Genomic DNA, 6,000 nt, shown 5'->3' with positions numbered 1-6,000 from the left:
CTGTCTGAGCTTATATGGTGCTCCAGTAAACTAATCAAGGCCCATCTGAATGGCCCATCCAATATCTAATAATCACAATATCTTGATGATTTGACCTTCTAAATATTGAAACAGAAAATAGTTTCAAGGGTAACTAGTGACCTAAAATCATGGCTAACCCTAGCAAGAGCAATTTCAGTGGAGTAAGTGGAAGACATATTGCGAAGAGTTTAGTAGTGCATGAAAAGGTGAGAAAGTGGAGAAAAGCAATTGTAGACAACATTTAAAAGTGTGTGAGCAGTGGAGGAGAATAAATAAAATTTAAATGAATGAATCAATGTGCTAACTGTATTGCACCCTGTTAGAGTGTTTTACTTCCATATGCAGTGGCTTTACCCATTATATTAAATTTATTGAGTTTTTATTGAGGATGTAGGCACCAAAATTCTGGATTTCCAGAAGCTAATATCCTAGTTCCAAGATGTCAACTTGCTTTATAAGACTCCAGTTTGTTAGCACAGTAATTTTTCAAGAACAGACTAGCAACTTGAAGAGCTTATAAAAGGGTTAAGGCATCAGGTGGGTATTTTAAGTAATAATGAGCTTTATTATGTCTTTCAATTCTGAGATTCTACTATTTTATGGTTTAAATGATCATTCAGGCATAACATCCATTTTGTTCCTTAAATTTATTGTCATGCTAATCACATTCTCAAACTGTAAAGAGATGATACTGCTGCCTGATTTACAGACTATCTGGTTGTGTTTTACTTTATTAAGCATATTTTATAAAGTAGAATCTAAGAGTTCTAGTCTAGTACCTTTAGATTCAGATACCTGAAGGGAAATCCCAGACTATCTAAAAATATCTAATAGATCCTGATCCTTAAAAACTTGTACTGTTTAATGGTAAATAAGGAATAATGACATGAAACATTTAAGTCAGTAATGTTCCAACTATTACAAATAGCACCCCACCCAATTAAATATTATGCCACATGAAGTATATTAGCAGGTAAAAGAAGGCAGGGGAATATATCCTAGAGTCCTACCCACTTAACTTCCTCATTTGAACTCTATCCACAAAAACACACCTACACTACACATACAACACACAATTATACCACCACCACCACCACCACCACCACCCTTCCCCCCCACCCCCAGGGCTCTGCAGAATACATTTGAAAATGTCCAATTAATGCCAAGTGTGGTGGTTTGGAACTGTATGTTTCTCAGAAAAACATGTTCCTAAATTTAATCCAGTCCTGTGGGTGTGAACCCACTGTAAGTAGGACTTTTTCATGAGGATACTTCAGTTAAGATGTGACTACCTCAATCAGGAAGGTTTTAATCCTATTACTGGAGTATTTTATAAATAGAATGAATACAGAGGGAGAGAGAGAGAGAAAGAAAGCTACAGAAGCAAAAAGCTGAGATCAATGGAACCCTGAAGAGAAAGGAGAGACCAGGAGACATCATCATGTGCCTTACCATGTGACAGAGGAGCCAAGGATCTCCAGCAGCCAGTCTTCAGAAGAGAGCATTTGCTTGATGGTGCCTTGATTTGGACATTTTTCCAGCCTCAAAACTGTGAGTGAATAAATTCCTCAAAACAGTTAAACTATTTAACCTAACTCGTTTCATGGTATTTGCTTTGAGCAGTCTGGGAACTGAACGCCAAGCAAATAAAGCAAGACAATTTGTGATTAACTCCCCCAAAAGTTTGGTATTAATTCAGGGATGAATGGGATAAATTAGCATCCACTAAGAAAGTTTTAGGGGATGTGTATTAGTTATCTATTGCTGCATAACAATTGTGTCCAAAATTAGAGGCTGAAAAAGCAATGTTCATTGTCTTACAATTTCTGTGGGTCAAGAATCCAAGCATAGTTTAGTTGGGTGCTTTGGCTCACAGGTCTCACAAGCTCTCAGACAGATCCTCAGTCATCTCAAGGTTCTACTGGGTAGGAACTGTTTCTAAGCTCACTCAGAGGTTTTGGTAGGCTTTCAACTAAGGACTTCAGTTCTTCCCTGGCTTTTGGCTGGAGGTCATCCTCAGTTGCTCAGGCCCCCCCTTAGGACAGCTCAGAACATGGCAGCTGACTTCTTCAGAGAGAGGAAGTGAGAGGGCAAAGGAAGGAAAGAGTCATGGCCCAAGAGGGCTTTTGCAGCCAAAGGACTAAAGAAAGCACCGGACACATTCTGAGACATGAGCTTTTATTTTGAGGCTTACCTACAGGGTGGGAAGTCAGTCACATTGCCCTGAATTCAGGAGTTGCTCTGAATGGCAGCAGGTTCAGAGCTCAACATGAAGATACTCTGCAAAAGCAGGGGGTGCCAGGCAGTGGTTTATAAGGGTTAGGGCAAAGACATTCAAATGGGCATGAGAGGAGCAGGCGTCTTGTGATGTAGGGAGGGATCAATTGTAGTCAACAGGGAGGAGGGGAGGATTATAGATTATCTCGTAGTCTCCGAGAGTTTCAGGGAGGAGGCAAGCTACTGATTACATTTAGAGCCAGAGGCCTGATTTTACAAGGAGAGTAGGTCAAAATTGCTACGTGCAGTCTTCAAGGAACTTGGGGAAGGCACAGGGCCCATGGCTCCCACAGAGGGCAAACAGGATGGAACTCTGTGTCTCATAACCTAATTATAGAGGTGATTTCCCATCACATTTGCCATATTCTATGTATTAGAAGCAGGTCACTAGTCTAGCCTGCATTGAAGGAAATGGGAGGCATGTCACAAGCTACCACAGCCTGTCTTATGGAATCAGATAGATTGTACTGAGATTTTATAATTCGAGATTGGGGGAAGTAAATGTGTGAGAGCTCATTCCAGGTTGAAATATTCCTTCCAAGTTGAACAGTTTCCTGTTAGGACATGGATTTGGATCTATTTCAAGTAAAACCATATGTCTTAAAGCAGAATAATTGCAGGTGGTTCTATATAATATGGTTAATTTAAACACAAGTCTTTGTTTTCCATTCAACATCCTCTACCTCTCAAGGAACATAAGAAGATGTATATATTTTATATATTTATATTTTATATTATCCAAGCTCTTAAACCTGAGATATCTTTTGTTAGTTATACTGAATCAGGTATTCTATGCTCTTTAAAAATACTTCAAAATTTCCTTTTTTTCCAGAAACTTTATGAGTATCAGTCTTTTAAAAAATTCTGTTTCACAAATCTAAATTTATGGAATATTTCATAAGCTCAAATATGTGTTTTGGGGAGAAGAAACAGTGTTAATTGGAGATGTGGCAGTGTCTCCAGAAAGCACTTGGCATCATAATGTGTTTAAGATTCCTTACACACTTCCCTGTTTGAGGTGTAATTCAAGGCCTTTGCTCCAGCTGTGATGTTGAGCTCCACAACCATAGTCTGACGAAAAGCCAAAGCCACTGTGAGAGGTGCCTGCTTGTCACTTCAGAAAAAAATTATCCTAAAAACAGCAAAATCACAAAGCAAGCTGCTATGAATTTCACATTCGTGTGGAATTTAGATAATGTGGTGGGAACAGCTGTGGGTAATAGGGTAACTGATAGTAAGTGATTGACAATAACATCATGCAAACAAGGTGCATTTTGAAAAGTGAACTTTCTCCTACATATCTCCTGCTAAATTCCACCCAAAGGAATTCTAAATGCAAGAGGATGAAATTCTTTAAGACAGAAGCACTTTAGTAATCAGGTCTCATTTTCTCAAGGAGAGAGAAAGAGAACATCAAACAAAGAAAGCAGTATTTTCCTAAAACTAAGAAATGATACATTAAGGCTTTGCTGCTTCTCATTCAATAGTGTCCTAGAAACATCAGGAATCACTATATTGGGTGGCTCAGACAGTTAGAAAAGAAATAGTAAATTAAGCACTAAAAAAAAAGGAGTTTGCGAAGGGAGAGTTCAACATGAGCTATAGTCAGTAGGAAAATGTCACGGTCAAGGTTAAGCACGAGATAGCCTTTTAAGCTCTAGCAGTTAAATGAGAATGACATAGGGACTGGTGGTAGAACAGGCAGGGATGTGCGACTGTACAAATCTATGTGATTTGGGTACCCAATTATAGGCTAAAAACAGTGACTTCTCCCTGTAAAAAGAAATTAAACAATAGAGTTTCTATGGCTAAGAGATTTAAAATAGATTCTAAAGGTCATTCTGGAAGTTACTCTTATGCAAATCTCAGCCACATATCACAAACTGCCAAAGCATGCAGAGTCTCAAGCAACAATGTTTCTTAAAACCCTGAGGACATCCAGACACCAGAAACAAACCACAAGATAAAGAACACTGCAAACTATCTAACCCATGAACATTTGGAGTACCCCAAATAATTCACCAGCTACAAACAACATATCTAATCTTCTTTTTCTTTAGAAACCTTGCCTGGAAATGCTGAGACAGGAATGATTTGGGTTGCTACCTGAATCTGTGGTCCCCAAATTGCAATTCTAAGACCCCAAATAAATGCCTTTGTTCTTTTGCAGCTTAGTTTGTTACTTCTCAGTTGATAGTAATAAAAAGAAAATATTTTTTGTTTCTTACTCTTACAAAAGTAATGGCTTTACAAGTGTGCAAGTTGTATTGAAACTGATGAATTGAATACTTCATAGTAAGAGAAAAGAAACAACTTAGTTCATGACCCAAGATACTAGTTTAAAGGGAAATTCCATCCTTTTTTATAATATTTGTTGTTGGGTTTTTTAAATGTCCCAACTAAAAAGTTGATTTAATGCATTAAAAAGAAAAAAGTTTAAAAGAGAAGACACTTGTTGTTTTACCCATTTTTTTACATTTATAGTGACATGTTGTCATGGCCCAAGGAGGCTTTCCCAGCTGACAGACCAAAGAAGATGCCGGCACAGTCTGAGACACGAGCCTTTATTGCGGAGTTACTTACAGGAGCAAGAAAAAGAGGCACTATCAAATGGCTTTGATGGTGGCAGGTGCAGAGCTCGGTGTGTAGGTACTCTGCACTTTGGGGGGAACTAGTCAAGCCAGTTATAAGGGCTTGACACAGAGACATTCCAATGGGTATGAGAGCATAAGCATGGGAACGGGATCTTGTGACATGGGGAAGGATTGATTGTATTGAACCGGAAAGCAGGGAGGATTACAGGTTACCTTATAGATAACAACAAGAGTGATAGCATCTTAGGGAGTTCAGGAAGGAGGGAAGTTATAGATTAACATTTGGTGCAGGAGGCCTGGTTTTACAAGGAGGGTAGGTTACCCTTTAACTGGCCTAGGTCACGCAAGCTGCTGTGTGCACAGTCTTCAAGGCCCTTAGTGAAGGCCCTGGGCCCAGAGCACCCACACATGTGCAGTTAACATGTAGTTAAATATGGCACACAGTATTTTTTTTTTTGTAGTCCTCATGATCATGGATAAGTCACTCTTTCCCTCAGTCTTTTCTTCTCTGCCAAATGAGAAGAGATGGTTTCTACAAGTACCTTTCATCTCTAACTTTCTTTGATTCTAATCTGACTCAAAACGTCCTCTGCTCTAATAGCCTGTCTTTTGCATTTTTCTATCCCTCTTCCCCACAAATACACTTCTATAGATATGTAATGATACAACCAGAAACAATTGATATTTAATTGAGCTAATATAAGAGGCAGTTACATCAGTAATGGCCTTTTTGTTTTCGATGTGAGGATAGTATTCTCATCTATTGCCAAAAAAATGTTTGAGCTGAGATGTCTTTTTGCTAGTGCTGATAGATTTGAGCCCTGCCATCCTCATTTTCTCAACTGATTTACCTTGAGGTTAAAGGTACACATAAGGAAACTTTTTATTATTTCAGTGTAGACTGTGCCTTTAGAGCAGAGGTAACTGGCTTCTGGGGGTTTAATGACTTTATTTGCATCTGAACTGTGCTAATCAACTGAGCCAGCTAGGCTAAAATCTAAGGTTTGTCTGCATAGCTAACAGAATGGGATTCCTAAAATGTCTTCCTAGTTAAAATACCAAGCTCAAATGATAAAAGGATGTTAAACAGACATTATCAAGATTTCTA

Source organism: Choloepus didactylus, chromosome 5 (assembly GCF_015220235.1).
Source record: "Choloepus didactylus isolate mChoDid1 chromosome 5, mChoDid1.pri, whole genome shotgun sequence".
Lineage (NCBI taxonomy): Eukaryota > Metazoa > Chordata > Mammalia > Pilosa > Megalonychidae > Choloepus > Choloepus didactylus.
The sequence above is the reverse complement of the archived record's forward strand: the minus strand, read 5'-3'. Positions refer to the sequence as shown.